At 52.1% G+C, this 20,633-nt stretch overlaps 1 protein-coding gene and 1 non-coding gene across 8 annotated transcripts in view; both read right to left on the bottom strand.

The window, feature by feature from the left end:
• lhfpl4a (LHFPL tetraspan subfamily member 4a) overlaps positions 1–20,633 on the bottom strand; it is a 227,839-nt gene that overhangs the window by 139,052 nt on the left and 68,154 nt on the right. The gene's annotated exons all lie outside the window — the stretch shown is intronic.
• LOC119974042 lies at positions 13,459–13,658 on the bottom strand. The gene has a single exon (XR_005462437.1). It is a non-coding gene; the product is annotated as a U2 spliceosomal RNA (small nuclear RNA).

Here is a 20,633-nt window from a genome sequence, read left to right as displayed (position 1 = left end):
GATGTCAGCTGATCCCGCTTCTGACATTAAAATCCTGCACTGGGTAATAGGTCCAGTTATAAGGTTGAGAAATCTGATAGACATCAGTTATGAATCACAAGCCTAGACCACGTCAATGATCTTCAGTAGAATATCTGCTAGTAGTCTGGAATATTCGAATATTGGGTACAGGGCTATAGAATTAGCATAATAGGACTGCCGTGATACCCACTCGTACCAGTTACATATTTGTATTACAGGGTTCCGGAGCGTAACCTTACAGAGTTTAACAGGAACAGTTACTCATATGAACGTTACAGGCTATAGAGAAGTGGATGCAACCACCAAGAACCATAGCTAATGCCATTTGTAAGCAATAAGCTACTGATCTATGCCCCAGGACACAGGCACGTGAAGTTAACATGTGCACGGTAGCACAATGGTTAGCACTGTTGCTTCACAGCACCAGGCTCCTAGGTTCAAATCTCAGCTTGGGTCACTGTGTGCGGAATTTGCACGTTCTCCCCGTGTCTGCGAGTTTTTCCTCCGGGTGCTCCGGTTTCCTCCCACAAGTCCCGAAAGACGTGCTGTTCGGTGAATTCGGGCATTCTGAATTCTCCCTCTGTGTACCCGAACCGGCGCCGGAGTGTGGCGACTAGGGGGATTTTCACAGTAACGTCATTGCGGTGTTAATGTTAGCCTACTTGTGACACTAATAAAGATTATGGGTGGGATGGTCCGACGCCGGCGCCAAGAACGGCGCAAACCACTCCGGCGTCGGGCTACCCGGAACTACCAGAAACCTCCGACCTGGAAGGGGCTAGCAGAGGCGTGACGCCAATCGCAATGGCGTCACCCATCACAGACCCGCGCGCCGTCATTGACACTGCGCGGCTTCGCAGCACAAAAGATGCCACTGCCGGAGACTCGGCAAAATGGCCGCCCACCGTGCAGCACCGAGGTTCCAGGAGTGGGACATCGAGGCGCTCATGAACGCAGTGGAGCAGAGGAGGGAGGCCCTGTACCCCGGACATGGCTACAGGGTCGCCCCACACGTCAGCCGGCGCCTGTGGATGGAGGTGGCAGAGGCCGTCAGCGCCGTGGCCGGAACAGCCAGGACAGGCAACCAGTGCCACAAGAAGGTCAGTGACCTAGTCAGGGCAGCCAGGGTGAGCGCCCCCCCCCCCCCCCCCCTCTCAAGCTGGAACCGACAAGGCTGCACCCACCCATGCAGGCTGCATTGGCACTATGGGTTGTGAACCTCTGCCAACATACACACAACCGCTGGTCCACAGGTATATGTCCGCCTAACACTGTTGCTCTTTATCTCTGTCATCCCCCCCCCCACCCCAGGAGAAGCACGCTCATAACAACCGGGCGCATGAGAGGACCGGAGGGGGTCAACCTGAATCGCGCCCCCTCACCGTTCATGAGGAGAGGGCCCTGGCCATTGCAGGCGGACCCGAGGACAAGGGAGGTTGCGGAAGCAGAAGTCGGGGGCGCAGCACCAAGTGAGACCCCCCACTGCCTTCCCCTCCGTCTGTGTGTCCGACCATGCGTGCTGTAATGTGTATTGCAGGACCAAACATCGACCCACCCATCCCTGCAGATGCCGACCACCCCAGGACGTGCCAGGGCGCCCACAGGACAGGGAACGACCAGGGCTGTCTGGCATACGCGCCCCCACCCAGTGCCAGACGTCCACAGGACATGGACCGACCAGGGCCGTCAGGAAAACGACGCCCCCTGAACGTGCCAGGGCGCACAAAGGACAGGGACCAACCAAGGCCGTGAGGAATACGATGCCCCCACCCAGTGCCAGGGCGCCCACGGCCAGAGATAGACCCGGACCATCAGGCGTCCGCCACCCCCATCTGGTGCCAGTAGGGCCACACCCAGCGACGGGGTGGGCAGCCACACCACCAGGCCCCCGTCCCTAGTCGACCCAGGACACCAACACCCTGGACACCCACACCCAGGACACACCTACCCTGGACACCCACACCCAGGACACACCTACCCTGGACACCCTCACACAGGACACACACACCCAGGACACCCTCACACAGGACACACCTACCCTGGACACCCTCACACAGGACTCAACCACCCAGGACACCCACACACAGGAAACCCTCACACAGGACACCCAATGACAGGGGACGGACGGACAGGAAACACCACCACAGGGGACCCCGGACATCGGGTGCAATGAGGACCTTGACATTACACCACTGCTATCTCCTACACCACCATCACAGAGACACTCACTTCGGTTGGGCCCTTTAGCGATGAGGTTTCTGGTACACTAACTGGTGGCACAATACAGCCGTCCAGGTACAGCCGGTGGAGGTTGGAGCAGCCGATGGGGCGGACGGTCGGAGGGCAGCCCGGCCCCAGCAACCATCTGCCGCCCAGACAGGTCCCGGGTTCCTTGAGTTACCACAGCCACCCATAGACCCGATGCAGTCACGGACCCAGGGACAATTGAAGGGTATGACTGCCGGCTTGCAGCAGCTGCAGACGCAGGTGGAGGAGTCCACCCACATGCAGGAGCAGGGAGTGGTGCTTCTCATGCATGCCACCCAGGACGAAAGGCGTCCGTGGTGGAGGCAATGGGTGTGATGGGTGTGACAGTGTCAGACATGGGGAGCAGTATGCAAGGCCTGGGGCTTTCCGTGCAGGTGGTGTACGTGGCCCAGGACGTGGCTGCCCTCTCACAGGAAGCCATGAGCCAGAGCCAGCAGCAGAAGTCAGCGGCACTCAACGCCGTGGCCCAGTCTCAACAGGCCATGGCCCAGTCTCAGCAGGCCATGGCCCAGTCTCAACAGGCCATGGCCCAGTCTCAACAGGCCATGGCCCAGTCTCAGCAGGCCATGGCCCAGTCTCAGCAGGTCATGGCCCAGTCTCAGCAGGCCATGGCCTAGTCTCAGCAGGCCATAGCCCAGTCTCAGCAGGCCATGGCCCAGTCTCAACAGGCCATGGCCCAGTCTCAGCAGGCCATGGCCCAGTCTCAGCAGGCCATGGCCCAGTCTCAGCAGGCCATGGCCCAGTCTCAGCAGGCCATGGCCCAGTCTCAACAGGCCATGGCCCAGTCTCAACAGGCCATGGCCCAGTCTCAGCAGGTCATGGCCCAGTCTCAGCAGGCCATGGCCCAGTCTCAGCAGGCCATGGCCCAGTCTCAGCAGGCCATGGCCCAGTCTCAGCAGGCCATGGCCCAGTCTCAGCAGGCCATGGCCCAGTCTCAACAGGCCATGGCCCAGTTTCAGCAGGCCATGGCCCAGTCTCAGCAGGCCATGGCCCAGTCTCAGCAGGCCATGGCCCAGTATCAACAGGCCATGGCCCAGTCTCAGCAGGCCATGGCCCAGTATCAACAGGCCATGGCGCAGTCCTCCTCCGAGGGCATCGATGCCATTGCCCAGGCGATGGCCAACTCCCTGAGTTCCATGGCTGGAAACTTGTAGACCCTTGTTGATACCAGGGCGGGATTCCAGGACTGACCGCGCCAGGTGCTGGGGGTGCGTCGGGTGCTGATCCATTCGCATCCCCGACCCATGCAGAGGCCCGGGGGCCATCGGGCACCCCGAGAGAGGAGGGGTTGCTGGGGCCCGTTCCGGATCCCCCTGTAGTGGAGGTCCCAGAACACCACGACACCTCGGACTCCCCCGCTTTCATCCCAGGTGCATCAGTTGGGCAGCGGGCAGCACGCCATCCTGGTCACCCGAGCCGCAGCCTGGCCCATCCAGCCCGGGCCGCCCCAGGAAACGTCCACCAAAGGGGTCCCTAGTCACAGGGCAGGAATCACAGGAGTCCGCCTCCAGTTCTGCTGTACTGTCTGGGGAACCACCGAGACATAGACATAGGGCCCGTAAGGCCAAATAATTAGACACTGAGTAAGTTTACACGGGTGCAGAGCACAGATTATTCATAGGGGCGAGGGCACATGTATGAACTGTTTGTCATTAAAATCACTTTCACACCTGCAGAAGCGCATCATCTGGGGAGGCCTGTCCTTCGTCGTATTGCTCCTCCCCCTTCCCCTTCTCTGCCTCCAGCACAGTGCCCCTCCGCTGGGCTATATTGTGGAGGACGCAGCAGACTACAATAATGCGGCCGACCCTCTCTGAATTGTACTGGAGTGCCCCTCCAGAGAGGTCCAGGCACCTTGTGCATCTTCAGCAGCCCAAAGCACCTCTCGACCACACCCCTAGTCGCTGCATGGGCCACATTGTATCCGGTCTCCGCACCAGTCTGTGGCCTCCGTATAGGCGTCATCAGCCATGACCGCAACGGGTAACCCTTGTTGCCCAGCAACCAGCCCCTCAGCCGGCGGAGGGGGGTGGAGGGGGGGGGGGGGGGGGGGGTGTCCCTGGAACATGGCAGGGATGAACGATTGTGCCAGGGCAAACGCATCATGTACACTGTCCGGGTACCGGGCGCAGATGTGCAGGTGATCACAGACCACTTGAATGTTCATGGAGTGGTACCCCCTTCCTGTTCATCAACATGTCCTGGTTGGCCTGGTCCACAGGGAACCAGATGTACCGTTTCGCAATATCCTACAGGGTGTCAGTCACTGCACGGATGCAGCAATGCCCCGATGTCTGGGAGATTCCGGACAGGTACCCACTCGGCGACTGGAATGACCCTGTGGTGTAGACGTTCAGGCCCACCATCATCTTAACGGCCACCGGGAGAAGGTGTCCACCCGCAGTCCCACGTGGTGCCAGTTGTGCCATCAGATGGCAGATATGGACGACGGTTTCCCGGCTCATCCTGAGTGTCCTCGTGCATTCCCAGTCTGTGAGATCCTGCTACGACGAGCGGCGCCGTAAATACGGGGTCTTATCGGGCACCTCTGCCACCTCCCTGGCACATCCCTGCTCCAGCCCCAATAGGGCAACATATAGATGGGCAGGTCCCGCTACGTTGGCCAACATCGCTGTGTGATGCCCAAACATAACGGTCTGTAGGGAGTGGGTATAGACGACATGTCATCATTGCTCATACCCCCCTCCGTAGCCAGGTGCCATGGGCTGCATGGTCATGACTGTTGCCAGCTGGCACCTGGCCAGGGAAACCTCCCCCCCCCAACGTGGGCACTCCCCTCCGCATCCTCGGCACCCCCACCCCTGGCACTCCCCTCCCCTGGCACCCCCACCTCTGGCACACCCCTCCCCCGGCACCCCCCACCCCCGGCACCCCCACCCCTGGTACACTCCTCCCCCGGCACCCCCACTCCCGGCACTCCCCACCCCCGGGACAACCCTCCCCACCCCCAGCACTCCCCTCCCCCCGGCACTCCCCACCTCCGGCACTCCCCATCCCTGGCACTCCCCTCCCCCCGGCACTCCCCTCCCCGGCACCCCCACCCACGGCACTCCCCTCCCCGGCACCCCCACCCACGGCACTCCCCTCCCCTCCCCGGCACTCCCCACCCCCGGCACACCCCTCCCCGGCACCCCCACCCACGACACTCCCCTCCCTGACCCGGCACTCCCCACCCCCGGCACTCCCCTCCCCGGCACCCCCATCCACGACACTCCCCTCCCTGACCCGGCACTCCCCACCCCTGGCACACCCCTCCCCCAGCACCCCCACTCCCGGCACTCCCCACCCCCGGGACAACCCTCCCCACCCCCAGCGCTCCCCACCTCCGGCACTCCCCTCCCCGGCACCCCCACCCACGGCACTCCCCTCCCCGGCACTCCCCACCCCCGGCACTCCCCTCCCCGGCACCCCCACCCACGACACTCCCCTCCCTGACCCGGCACTCCCCACCCCCGGCACTCCCGATCCCCGGCACTCCTCTCCCCCCGGCACGCCCCTCCCCGGCACTCCCCACCCCCAGCACCGACCACGATCACCGGCATACAACTCCGGCCCTGGATGGCATCCTCCACCGGCACCAGCACCCCCTCCCCCAGCTATGACCATGCCATCTCATCTCCGACCCCTACCTCCGCGCTCACCAGCGTCAGCCAACACGACTGGTTGGCGCCGTTAAAAACCATGTTTGATTCACGCCAGCGGGACTTCGGCCCATCCGGGCCGGAGATTTGAGGCAGCCCCGGGGCCCATCGCGTCGCACCGATTCTCGCGATCCTGCGAGGCGCGCGGCGCGATTCCTGTCGACCGGAGAATACGCCAGCCAGCGTCGGAGCCATTTTTGCCAAATGTAGCAAGGAAGGTAAAGCAATTTCAAAATCAAATTACCATGGCCCAATTAATGGACAATGGATCCCTATTTCATTCTGGGATTTCCTCTGCATGAGTGAAGGTGCCAGGGAAAAGCCGACAACGCAGCAAAGGTTAATCATTTATTACCAACCCTCTCCCAGTTGGAACTCTATATTCTGCAATCTCCCCACTGACTTCGACTTGAGAACCTTTTTCGCATCTGTAATTCCTTTGAGCCATTTACTCAATCTCCTACAGATATATTGCAGGGCCAAGTTCGACCTGCAATCCATCAGCAGCCTGCACGCAGTCCTGCGTTAGTCTTCTCACACTCACTTAGCCTAGGTTTGTCCAGCGGATGGGGATAGAGGTAAACCATGGTTGAATTGAATGCTGGGTGGGGCAGGCACAAGTGGTTGAATAACCTATTCCTGGCTCCCATATTCTTGTCCAGTAAATGTTTTTCCTTAACAATTGTATTTAGGACAGTAAATATCTCATGAAGTTCCCAGTATAAATGAACAAAATAAAGGCAGCTGTTGTAGCTATCTGGAGCACAGTAAACAAGCATGAGTAATATAAAGATTTCCCTTTGAAATGTGACGTTGCTCAGAATTTCATTTGCCAGCATTCAACATGCTGTAGCCATCCACTTGATTAGATTAACCTAATTTCTTTTAGATAAGGTACTTTGGGAACACCTGGGCTGTTTGTTTTCTGTTGTTTTTGATGTTTTATGATGTTACTAAACTTACTTCCAGTCAGAAGCGTTTGTTGTAGAAAGCAATGAAGATGGGACTGAAAGAAATGCTCTAAGTAGCTTTTCATTGCATATTTACCAACTTTCTTTCTGTTCGATTTGTACATTTTCAAAGTTCTGATTTGCTGGTAGTTCACCAATTTGAAATTTGAGCCAATTAGCTAGCGAGAGTTTGATTAGAGGGAGCAATTCGAGAAATATGTAGGAAATGTGCACGAGATGTACCAATATATCATGTGCATGGTCTTGTTTGATGATTTGTGGCTCTTTGTCAGGTGGAGAATAAGGATTCACTTTAAAGCACGACCCTTGGCTGTATTTGCAGCCTCCGCCGGGGCCGGGATCACAGGTGAATGGGTCGAAAAGTAGTCCTGATCGTTGACATGCCGGTTCCTTGGCTCCATCCCTCTGGGCTATTTTTGAGAAGGTGGTATTGGGCTCAGAAGAGCAGCAAATCTTCTATGAATGGCTGATCAGCCTCTTTTGGAGACCAAGTGAAGGAAGCTGACTAGAGCATTCCAGTCCCCATGTTCCACCCCCCCCCCCCCCCCCCCCCCAGGCTCCCATTGCCAGTGCCCCAGGGCGGCCTAGAGGCCCACCGGGTGCGGGAGTAGTCACAGGCTGCCCTGTGGAGTGTGCTCCTCACTCCCTGCAACCACGCCTGCCACATATGCACACATACAGGTAGTTCGGCTACTGAATCTATTTTTTAACTGAAGATTTGAAAGGGTTGATGAGAGGAGGCCTCTATTTTGAGGCACCCTTTCTTGTATCTTTTCTGCCTCTGAGTTGCCCTTCAACTTCGAGAGCTTACCCGCCATCCTTGATTGGATGGAGATCCCATGCCAATTAAGGGGGCGCCCATGTGAAAATCCTATTGCGTGACTGTTTTCTCCGGGTGGAGGGCTCAAGACATGGAAACAGTCCTGACCTTTCTTTCAAATCCCCAAAACCCAGGACTTAAAACCGAATCAATCAATGTACCTGATGAAAGGAATGTGTGCTAATATTTACTTCCGTCTCTTCCTCCTTTCCTTCCCCCAACAATAAATACAACTCGCTGTTCGAAGTGCAGGATTGAACTGCACTCCAGCAATAGGCACAGTCTTGGTGTTACATTTCAAACTGTCAGTAGAAATGCGAATAATCTTCATGAAGAGGATTATGCATCACCTCGCAGGGTAAACAGTTGCTGTTTTTCAATATGGAAAAATATGAAGTAAGTAATTTTGGAAACAAAAAACACAGAAAGGTAATCCACCTCAAATGACCGTTCATCCAACGGATGCCTTCTCAGCACCTGCAGTCCTCCCTGGCGTGAGCAACGGATTTGGGTAGAGTTGCTAATGTGTTTCCTGCATGGATGCCCAGACTGCTGCCAAAGCGATCAAATGACCAGGTTGCAGACGAGAATCTCAGCGTCTTTCACCGGGCCTTCTTTCCCACAAATCAGTGGGCCCGCTTCAATAACTCTGTCTCGCAGGAAGGCAGCACATGCAACGTCCTCCCAACAACCTCCATGAATGTCTGTCATTTATGGTGGAATGAGGTGAGGAGAACTTGCCCATTCACCAGCAAACACAGTGCAACCTGAAGCTGGTCCTTGCCATAACAGCTGACGTGAGGTGAAGACCACTCAGTTATAAGGCACTCACATAAGCACTCATATAAGGCACGCAGCTGCCAACCACTGTGCATTTTGATTGGCCTTCAGAGAAACCCAAAATTAGCAGTAAAAGTTCATCGATTTTACATACTAGTAGCAAGGGGAAACAGCCAGTCCAAAGATATGTAGGTTGGGTGGATTGGTCATGCTAAATTGCCCTGTAGCGTCCCTAAAGGGTTGGGTCGGGTTGCTGGGTTATGGGGGTGGGGTGGAGGTGTGGGCTTTTTGGTATACTCTTTCCAAGGGCCGGTGTGGACTCGATGGGCTGGATGGCCTCCTTCTGCACTGTAGATTCTATGATTCTATGAAGTATTAGGCAAAGACACATTATGGGTGGAGGTAAAAATTATGCTTGCCGTATGATCCACACACACAACCTTCTTGCCAAGGTTTGGATTTGGCTTTCTCAGCAGGCCTGACAACATCTGTGGAGAAAAAAGGGAGCTAATGTTTTGAGACTGGATAACCCTTTGTCAAAGCTGGAATCTTTGAAAGCTTTATCAAAGAGTCGTCCAGACTGGAAACGTGAGCTCCCTTCTTTCTGCACAGATGCTGGCCAGTATTTTCTGTTTTTGTTTCAGATTTCAGAATCTGCAGACATTTGCTTTTTATCTTGGATTTGGCTTTGCTGAGGCAGCATGAATGGAGTAGACACGGGGGAAGGATCTGCGGGTGACTTCATGAAAATGACAGGAAGACGTATGGAGGACTGTTTATGCAACGGGAAGGATAGAGTCAAATAAAGTTCTTCAAAGACCAAAAAGCAAAGAAAAGTACAGCACAGGAACAGGCCCTTCAGCCCTCCAAGTCTGTGCTGATCATGATGCCTCAACTTTAAAAAAACCTGCTGCACATACTCGGTCATTTCCGCCCTATTCACGTGCACATCCAGATGCCTCTTATGTTGCTAATGTGCTTCTAACACATCATCTGGCAGCGTGTTCCAGACACCCTTCATTGTCTGCGTGAAAAACTTACCCCACACATCTCCCTTAAACTTTCCCCTCTCACCTTGAACCTGTGCCTCCTTGTAATTGAGCCTCTGACTATTCACCCTGTCTATGCCTCCCATAATTTTGTAGACCTCTATCAGGTCTCTCCTCAGCCTCTGTCTTTCAGTATTCATGTGGCGTTAGTGCTTGTGTTTCAAGAACAATTTTTGACCAGGAGCACCATTGCCTTGTCTTGTCAGGTAGGGAACAATGGCATGTAGTGGCATGCTTCTTCAGTACAACCTCAGCCTCCTGGGTTGCCTCTGTTCTACCTCTTCTTACACAAAGCCGAGGTACAGAGAGATTGTCATCGGCAAATCCCTGTCTGAAGGGAGGTGAGGTTGGGGGGGGGGGGGGGGGGGGGGGTGGAGATGGGTGCGGCAATATGGGAAAACTTCCCTCCGGAAAATTTCACAAAGGAAGATGATAAAATACTTGACAGAAACAAAAAACAGAAGGGCTGCACGTTGGCGCAGTGGTTGGCACTGTTTGCTCATGGTGCCGAGGACCCGGGTTCGATCCCGGCCCCGGGTCACTGCCCGTGTGTAGTTTGCACATTCTCCCCGTGTCTGCGTGGGTCTCACCCCCACAACCCAAAAGGATGTGCAGGGTAGGTGAATTGGCCACGCTAAATTGCCCCTCAATTGGGTGTTCTAAATTTTTTTTAAAATATAACCAGTGGATACATAGAACTTTTTTCAAGCTTTCATATCTCTGTTGTTTCACTCTTCTATTAACACATAGGACTTTTCCTAGGTGCCTAGCAACCCTGAACTCCCTTTGTACACAGACACGGTTACAGAGGAATGTAAATGAGTGAATAATGACATGAATTGAGAAAACTAACACAACCATGTGATTATCACTTCATTTCAATACACGTCCCTATTTTAGGATAGGCACTTCACCCATCTACTGGAAAGTACTGAGGAAAATTGTTTGGCTGAACAAGTGATAGATCTGGCGCAAAAGATCCCCTACCCACAACCTGTCCTGCCCACTGGAATAATGCTTACAAATTCTGCATTATTCATAGGCAAATGTGGACTGCGGAAAGAATGGCATTTCTGTGCAGCAATATAGATGAGCAGATCCTCCATGATGTTGCTCACAGTGAGACACAGGATGTGCTGTTCCATGCTATGGAAAGCACAACATATCAGGGATACTGTTAACTTAGATTGTATACTTGAAATTGTATTTTATCACAAAACATTACAAGAGCATCAGAGATATTTTGTGTTCAAATGATGTGATTCTGGTCACATTTTCCTGCAATGGCCTTCGTTATTATTCCCATTTTAGACATAGTGTCAGCTGATCTCAGTTGGTAGCATTCTGAGTCACCAGAGTTGTGAGTTTAAAGTTCCATTCTAGGACTTGAGCATAAAAATCTAGACTGGCACTCCAGCGCAGGACACTAAGGGCGGAATTCTCCGCAACGGCCGACGCTGTCGTGAAACCCGGAGTGTTTCACAACGGCGTCGGAGGCTGCTCCTCGCCCCCTATTCTCCCCCCCCGGGGGGGGCTAGGAGCAGCGTTTCGTCAAACTCGCCATCCGGGCCTTGACGCTGGCATCAAGGTGACGCACCGAGAATGACGCGGCCGGCGGTGCCTAATGACGTCAACAGCGCATGCGCAGGTTGGCCGGCTCCAACCTGCGCATGCGCGGTTGCCGTCTTCCCCTCCGCTGCCCCGCAAGACGTGGCGGCTTGATCTTGCGGGGCGGCAGAGGGGAAAGAGCGCGTCTCTTGGAGACGCCGGCCCGACAATCGGTGGGCACCGATCGCGGGCCAGTCCCCTCCCGAGCACGGCCGTGGTGCTCAACCCCCTCCCCGCCCCCCACAGGCCCGAAACTCACCTGTCGCGCGCTGTTCACGCCGGCAGCGACCAGGTTGCCGCCGGTGTGAACAGGTCGGGAACGGCAGACCGCTCGGCCCATCCAGAGATTCTCCGAGCGGCGTGTCGCAAAACGCGACATGCCATTTTTGGGGGGGGGAGGAGAGAATCGCGGGGGGTGCCAGAGCGGCCCTCCTGCGATTCTCCCACCCGGCCTGGGGAGCGGAGAATCACGCCCTAAGTGTATGCTGCACCATCAGAGATAAAAGGCAAAGTCGCCATAGTCCCAGATGGCCATAGGCTGCTTTGCCCTTTGAGGGGGAGAGCTGACTGGTGGTGGTTTAACGAGGATTACCTCAGGTGAAGGGCAAGGTTGAGAAGGCAGGACCTTCATGAATAACCTCAGCTGGTATTGAACCTGTGCGACTGGCCTCGCTCTGCATCGCATACCAGCATCTAGCACACTGAGCTAAACCTGGTCCCAGTGAGATATTAAATTGTTCTCCCTCTCAGATAGATAGAACATAACCTATGGCACAAAGGCGAGCAAGGGGGTTACCCCTGATGTCCTGGTTGACATTTATCTTAAGCAATGTCACAAGAACATATTTTCTGATCATTATTACATTCTTGTTTGTGAGAGCTTCCTGTGTGCGAATTGGCTGCTACCTTTTCTATACTGCAGCAGTGACTGCATTTCAAAAGTACTTCATTAACTGTGAAGAACTTTGGGATGTCTTATGGTTATAAAGGAGCTATAATATTGCAAGTCTGTCTTTCTTTTTGTTCATTTGTGTAGAGAACATGTAGACCAGGATGCTCCCTCCGCATTCCTGCCCAATGCTCGATGGGGTCATGTGGGAGAATGAGGAAACATTTGGTCAGTGAGGCCCACCTTTGCCTCACCACCGTGACTGGAACCGCTGCCGGGTTGCTTCTTCCTCATCCACCAAAAGTTTAGAGATGGGGGGGGGTGTATTGTGACTGGTTCTCTGGCCTATTTCCACACACTGCCACCTCCTTTCAAGGAGTGGAAAGCTCTGTCGTGGCTTCCTCCATCTCAGTATTTTGCCATATTCATGGTTGTGACTTGGTCATTGTCCACGAGGCCTCCATGAAGATGGGTCAACAGGGCAGTAGGAAGCAGGCATGGGTCGTTAATGCAGGAGTGGTGAGAGATGGCAGGAGAAAGTAGCAAAAGGTGAAGGCAACCGATGAGAATAGACTGGCAATGGGAGCAAGAAAGCGTCAACTTGTTTTCCTCCCCTATCAGCTTTAGTAACGAGAAACCCTTGGTGCTTAAAGTGCAGGCTAGTTTTAATGATTCAGAGAAGGCTGGCGGTAAATGAACATAGATTTATTTGCATTATTTACAAAGGTCTGCATAACATAGCATATCGCTCCCAGTACAATCTGAGCTGGGAGGACTCACCACACCAGGCCCTGCTTTTATGTTAGCTCATAACGAGCCCCAGGTGGTTAGTCTCCACCCCCTGGGACGCTCGTACTCCACAAGTCCCATGGGAGATCAATGATGACTTCCCAAGTGGGGTTATGCCACTAGCTACATACTATCAGTAATTCAGTAAAGGCACCGCATTCATTTTATGTAGCAAAGGACTCTTCAGCTTAGTGCTGGAACATTATTATTATTTTGGGGGGAATTCTTTTCTCAAATTCAGGATCCAAAAGCTGTGCTCCCAGGGGTGACTGGGGAATGACTTTAAGCCGCTTTTCACCTTGTTCTTACTGTCATGGCCAAAAGTTTCGCCTAAAGAAATTAAATCCAGTCCCAGGCCAAGTACAGGAATGTGGATTTAGGGCATTTTCTTGAAGTAGAGGATCCAGGAGAAAGTTTGGATGAGTGGGTTATAGATGGACTTTCAAAGGTCGGGGTGCAATGAATTGTGGGGATGGAGAGAGGTCACCATGGGGTATGTGAGTGAAGGGAGAGGAGCCAGGTGGAGCAGGCAGCAGTAATGTGGAGAGTTGTGATGATTAGCTTGATTTTCAGCAATCATGGATGAGGTTGGACCTGGAAGTATTGTTTCGGAGTTACAAAGCCTGGGCTCTGAGTGTGGACAGGGGCAAACCCCTAATCCAGCTCCTTGCCTGCTCCAAAAACCAAATCAAATTCAAATTGAATCCAATTCATGGTCCCCACAAGAGAGACATAACAGATCTGAGCCAAAAGGCAGAGCAGATACTACACTTGATCTAAGCTAAAAGGCCGAGAAGTCAGAGTAACAAATGAGTAAGCTTAAGCATGAGAGAAAAACGAGACAGTAGTGGCAAAATAATAGGATGGAAATAATAGAAGATGAAGGCATTGTAGGAAATAATAAGAAGTCTTACAACGCCAGGTTACAGGGGCTGGTTTAGCAAAGTGGGCTAAACAGCTTGCTTGTAATGCAGAACGAGGCCAGCAGTGAGCGTTTAATTCCTCTACCGGCCTCCCCAAACAGGGGCCGGAATGTAGCGACTTGAGGCTTTTCACATTAACTTCATTGAAGCCTACTTGTGACAATAAGCAATGATTATTATTAAAGTCCAACAGGTTTGTTTTGAGTCACTAGCTTTCAGAGCCCAGTTCCTTCCTCAGGTGAATGATTCACCAGAGGAAGGAGCCGGACTCCGAAAGCTAGTGATTCAAAGCAAACCTGTTGGACTTTAACCTGGTGTTGTAAGACTTCTTACTGTGCTCACCCCAGTCCAACGCCGGCATCTCCACAACATTGTGGGAAATAAGCATGGCACATGCATATAGTGCATTTTATTCTAAAGTTTACCCCCTCTCCTGAACGTATTGACTCGTTAGGGTACGGATTTACAGATATCAAAGATTCACACTCCCCCCCCCCCCCCCCCCCCCCCCCACCTACAAAGCCCCCCCATTCCAAGGACCTTTTCTTCATGCATTGCCGGGACAGTGAGCATTTGCAAGTATTCAAGCTGTGGGAGGCACCACTGATGAGCTTACATTTGTCCTCAAATAAGCACCACATGCGCACAAGTTCCTGTGATCAGAACAGTTCCCAGGAGAGATCAACCAATTCAGCACAAAGTGAGAGTAAGACAAGGTCCTCCGGATTTATGCAGATTGTTAACATTCAGGACCAAAACAAATCACATGATATAAGGCTTTTCACAACCACTGGTCATTTAGAAATGTTTTGCAGCCAATGACATTCATTTGATATGTAGTTATTGTTGCAATGTAGCCAATTTGTGCACAGCAAGCCCTCAGAAAGAACAATGTGACAAATGGCCAGATAGTCTGTTTTTGCGATGTTGATTAAGCGATAAATATTGACCCAGAATAACTCCACAGCTCTTCCTTGAAAAGAATGTCACAGATTCCTTGACATACACCCAAGCAGGCAGATGAGGTCTCAGTTTAGCACCTCATCATAATGAAGCTTTCCTGACAGTATAGCACTCTCTTGGCCTGGATTTTTGTGCACTAGGACCAGAGCCCAGGACTTGATGAGTCGGAGGTAAGAATACTACCAACTCACCCACTAACCAAGCAGCAGCTGTACATACACTGCATTCAATACAAATGTACCAGTGCAGGGAGCTGGGGGGTGGCACTTCTGTTCTACTTAATTTATCTATCTATCGTCTTCCCTTTAAATATTATTGCTCTGTAGGTGTTATTGCAAATGCATCCCTGCCATCTCTCAAGCAAAGCTTGCAAGGTCAAAAGATGCTCCATGTCCCATTAGTCTGAATGAAACCTCATTACAAAAGGAGGTACAAACTTGTAGATCGCGTCCTCCGCACCAAAGGTATAATCAATCACAACCACTGCAGCATCTAACTGTTCAGTCTCAGCAAGTTGGAAGCCAGTGAAGAAATTCTGGATCCCATTGATTGACACATTGGACTCACTATTCTGCAGGCGACGCAAGTGCAGATGAGAAAGTCTAGCAGCTATATCGGAGCGGTACACGGCTGCAGAGATTAGGTCCTCGTCTCCAAACGTGCGCATTTCCACTTCTGAAGAACGATTGATGCCAGATTAATAGGTCGTAATTCAGCACACAATGATTAATTGAATCTTGCTCAGAGTTTTTTGCTGTCTGGCCTCTTTGTGCAATGCAGCTATGCACATTACTTTGCGGAGCTGTGACATGCAGATCCATTCCACAACTTGTAGGTTATCCGATTCTATTGTTTTTGTCAGATGGAGTCAGCGCAATGAGGCGAGGCTACAGCGCAGTGAACTAGGAACCACATGACTGACAGAGACTAATGTAATGAACAGTGTGCACCATATCAGAGTGACATTTTGGAGGAAAATGTGATGAGATCACGCCGCCTCGTGCCAAAGGGAAACAAATCACAGACTGTTTATTATAAAATTCAATAGTAAACAATGTGCGTTTAAAAAAATTTATTCTTGGGATGTGGGCGTCGCTGGCTGGGCCCAGCATTTGCTACTCATCCTTAATTGCCCTTGAACTCAGTGGCTTTCTAAGCCATTTCAGTGGGGGGCAGTTAAGGGTCAACCTCATTGCTGTGTGGCTCTGGAGTCACATATCGGACAGCAGATTTCCTTCCTTGAAGGACATTAGTGAATCAGATCGGTTTTTATGACAATCAGCAATGGTTTCATGGCCTGAAGTTCCCAACACATCACAAGTGGTTTGAAGCGAAGACCTTTGTTTTCTTGGATGGAAATTTGGAGCAACCTCTCACTAGAAAGGTTTACCTGCACTGCAGTGCTGAAGTCTGTTCACCCTCTAGTCAGGATGACTGTTCACCCAAATGTGGCTCAAAGAGACAACGCAGGAGTTCCATCCCAATAGAGAGATAATGCAGGAGTTCCATCTAGGAAGGAACATTAGTGAGTGCTCCTGGTCCCATTTTCCTGGAAAATCTCAGATTAGATTTCAGATTTTTATTAAACTCACATTTCACCATCTGCCATGGTGAGATTTGAACCTGGGACCTCAGAACATTATCCTGGGTGTCTGGATTACTAGTCCAGTGACAATACCGCCCTCCCCCAACGTACCAAGCTCATGTGAAATGAAAATCGCTTATTGTCACAAGGAGCCCCTAGTCGCCACATTCCAGCGCCTGTTCGGGGAGGCTGGTACGGGAATCAAACCATGCTGCTGGCCTGCCTTGGTCTGCTTTCAAAGCCAGCGATTTAGCCCTGTCTGTATGTTAAAGAGCAGGACTGATTGTTCAGGTGGGATGAAAAGTCAGCAATATTCGAGCGCTTTCAAACCCTCCTTTTTTAAAATTAAATTTAGAGTATCCAATTCTTTTTTTTCCAAATAAGGGGAAACTTAGCGTGGCCAATCTACCTACCCTGTACATCTTTGGGTTGTGGGGGCGAAACCCATGCAGACATGGGGAGAATGTGCAAACTCCACACAGACAGTGACCCAGAGCCAGGATCGAGCCTGGGATCTCGGCGCCGTGAGGCAGCAATGCTAACCACTGCGATACTACTACACCCATTTCAGTGGGGACATTAGCACTGCATTACCATGCATTAAACCCACAATTTCTAGAATAATTTGGAGACCTCAGGAATACATTTTTAAAATAAGAAGTGGGCTTGCTCAAATCACCCACAAAAATGAACTTTAAACAAAAACATTAAAAAGGCACCAAGCAAAGTGAAGTAGTTGTTAACGTAAAGCCGGACAGGTCTTCTGTAAAATAAGTTTCACAAACTTCATTTCACTGTGGGCGTCAGGGAGTTGTTGGAAAAACAGACCAAACATGACTTTCTTAAAATAAAATGCTGAGTCCTTCATATCAACGGAACAATTGCCGTAACATCACAATTAAACCAAGCGATTGCTGAATAATGCATGGCAGCTGTTAGTTCTGTGCAGCCTTTCCCTTTCGGTGCCACAGGGAGACGTGGCGAGGAATGCTTACTCAAGTATCCAGATGTGCTTAATGTTCCATCCTGTTGTCAGCAGTGGGCGTACATGTCTCTCCCCAGCAGTCATCATCAGTTATGATAGACCGAGCCGTCAGTCCTTGTTTGTACTGAAGGCTAACTTATCACAGATATGGAAGACATAGCCACAATGCGGGCAAACTATGAAAAGCATAACAAATTGCTGGGTCAGAATAGCTATCGCGCAACATCAATCAGTGCTAGCATGGTCTCCTGGATTTGTTTTGATCGCATAAAAGGGACCAGAGGGTAACTTCCCATATTGTTTTCCCTAAAACAGGTTGAGATTTCCAATCGTGCTTCTTTGGCCTTCCTGGGAGATTGCCTGGTGCGATTGGAAGTGTCCTGGACCTTACGGCAGTAACGATGATAAAGCTGTCGGAGTGAACCCACCCATGTTGGGTTAAGTGCAGAGGTGGCTTGTCAGTGATTCTGCACTTCTCCAGGGGTTGGAACTGACAAGAACTTCCACACTGATGCCCTTAGTTTTTCAGTAAAAGCCCAGGGAATAGTTGCACCTTCTCGAACGAGGGGTAACTAGATTTTTTTTTATGGAGCACTGAAGTTTATAATTACCGCGAAAATGCCTCTCTGGCGCTGAAAACTGCACGACGGCACAGTGGTTAGCACTGCTGCCTCACAGCTCCAGAGTCCCGGGATCAATTCCGGCTCGGGTGACTGTGTGGAGTTTGCACATTCTCCCCGTGTGTGCATGGGGTTTCCTCTGGGTGCTCCGGTTTCTTCCCACAGTCCAAAGATGTGCGGCTTAGGTGGATTCGCCACTTTAAACTGCCCCTTAGTGTCCAAAACGGTTAGGTGGGATTACGGGGATAGGGTGGAGGCATGGGCTTAAGTAAATTGCTCTTTCCAAGGGCCGGTGCAGACCCGATGGGCCAAATGGCCTCCTTCTGCACTGTAAAGTCTATGATTCTATGAAAGAGTAATTTTGTAATAGTTGAGTGTCAAATTTTTCCATTATCATAAAAGAATACACATTTTAAAAATAATATATTTTTAAAACCGTGTTTACAATATTTTAGCTTCTATCTTAATCCTATGTGTGTGACCCAATCATTTGTTTTGTTCTCCGTAAAATCTAAAAAATTACAGCTCAAGTGGAGTAAAGGTTTAGTGGTTTTTACTTCCTCGTTTGCGACCACTGAGAATATTTCGATGTGATTGGCTGCCCTACCCTGCTCCATTGACATCACTGTTCATGGACATCTAGCGAGCCCCTTGACCTGGTGCCAGATTCAAACTGGCATCAACAAAGGGGAACCACCCACACACAGATTGCTGGGTCTTTTGTGGGCAGCTTTCCTCCAGGTCACTGATGATACAGTTGCTTCACCACTGACTCCAAAATCTAGCCCAATGCAATGTGATGCAGAAGACGGTTCAATTCCTGGGGCAGGCCGGGTGAATCAATACAAGATAAAAGCAAATGACTGCGGATGCTGGAATCTGAAACACAAACAGGAAACGCTGGACAATCTCAGCAGGTCAAACAGCACCTGTGGAGAGAGAAGGCAGCTAACGTTTCCAGTCTGGGTGACTCTTTGTCAAAGCTGGAGCAGACTGGGTGACAGGGTGGCACAGTGGTTAACACTGCTACCTCACAGCGCCAGGGACCCGGGCTCAATTCCCATCTTGGGTGACTGTGTGGAGTTTGCATTTTCTCCCCATGTCTGTGTGGGTTTTCTCCCACAGTCCAAAGATGTGCCGGTTCGGTGGATTGGACATGCTAAATTACTACGTGACCAAGGATGTGCAGGTGAGATGGGGTTGTGGTGGGGGGGAGTGAGCCTAGGGTTGGTGCAGACTAGATGGGCCAAATAGCCTCCTTCTGTACTGTAGGGATTCTATGATTCTATGAACTGGAAATAAAATCAGATTTATACTGTTGGTGGGGAGGGGGGTGCATGGAGTTGTGGGGCTGGATAGAGGACCAGCGATAGGTGGAGATTGACAAAGATTTCTGGACAGAAAGACAAAGGGAATGTATATGGTGGCGATCAAGGCTAAGAAGGGTGCTGATAGTGCACATTAAGAGGTCAGAATGTGTTAATGGCAGCCCATCGGAGGTGGAGAATCATGGAGGCCCTGGAGTGTACCGGGTAGGGCCAGATCATGATATGCAAACAGTGCCTAATGCACGCGCATGGGGCGGGATTCTGTACAAATCGTTGGTGTGGGAAAAAAACGGCGCAAACCCGGGCGGGATCCACTCCGTCGTCGAGCCGTCCCAAAGGTGTGGAATCCTCCGCGCCTTTGGGGGCTAGGATGGCGCCGGAGTGGTTTGTGCCTCCCCGGCGGCGGGGAAGGGGCTTGGCACCACGTCAGCCGGCGTAAGTTGGCGCATGCACGGGAGTGCCAGCGTCTGCTTGCGTCATCCCCGCACATGCACAGGGGTGGGTCCTCTCCGCGTCAGCCATCGCGGATTGGTACAAGGCTGACGCGGAGGAATAGAGTGCCCCCACGGCACAGGCCTGCCCGCAGATCGGTGGGCCCTGATTGCGGGCCAGGCCACCTCCCGGGGCCAGCTTGCCCCCCCCTCCAAGGACTCTGGAGGCTGCCCATGGAGCTGGGTCCCGCCGGTAGGGACCAACCTTGATTTACGCCAGGGGGACCCTCATTAAACGGGCAGGACTTCGGCCCATCGCGGCCCAGAGAATGCGGGCGGCCCCGGGGCCCATTGCGTCGTGCCGGTCCCCGCCATTCTCCGAGGCGGGCGGCGCGATTCACGCTGGGGCGATTTTTGGGGAGACGGAGAATTCGGAGGTGGGTGGGGGGGGGGGGGATTCATCCCGACCCCCGGCGATTCTCCGACCCGGTGGGGGGTCGGAGAATCCATGGTCTCCCAAATGGAAAATCCTGCCCAATGCCTGAAAGTGTGCTACTGCTCATTTCCTACATCCCCCACACCACTCTCAGAGGCTCTCTCTCCGTCAGTAGGCTATTCTGCACAAATCTCTTCAAAAACCACTCCATCTTCTTTCCTGTTTCTAAAAACGTTCAAACCCTCTAGAACTACGCAAACAGTACCCATCTCCCCCCCCCCCCCCCTCCCCGTGCACCAGTTTGTTCCCTGATCTTTTTGCAGCTTGCAAAGATGTGTTATCTTTGTGTGAGGAACGCTGTACAAATACAAATATAAACAGTAACTAAGAGAATCAGGCATTCGCACTGCGTTCCAAACTGTGAGGTGGAGTTATTGAGCTTAAAATAGGATGAGAATCGTTTGACTCCACAGAACAGGAGGCAGTCATTGGGAGTTGCAGAGGA

This window comes from Scyliorhinus canicula, chromosome 11, assembly GCF_902713615.1.
Source record: "Scyliorhinus canicula chromosome 11, sScyCan1.1, whole genome shotgun sequence".
NCBI classification, from domain to species: domain Eukaryota; kingdom Metazoa; phylum Chordata; class Chondrichthyes; order Carcharhiniformes; family Scyliorhinidae; genus Scyliorhinus; species Scyliorhinus canicula.
Note: the sequence above shows the minus strand (reverse complement) of the source record. Positions and strands in the feature narration are given on the sequence as shown.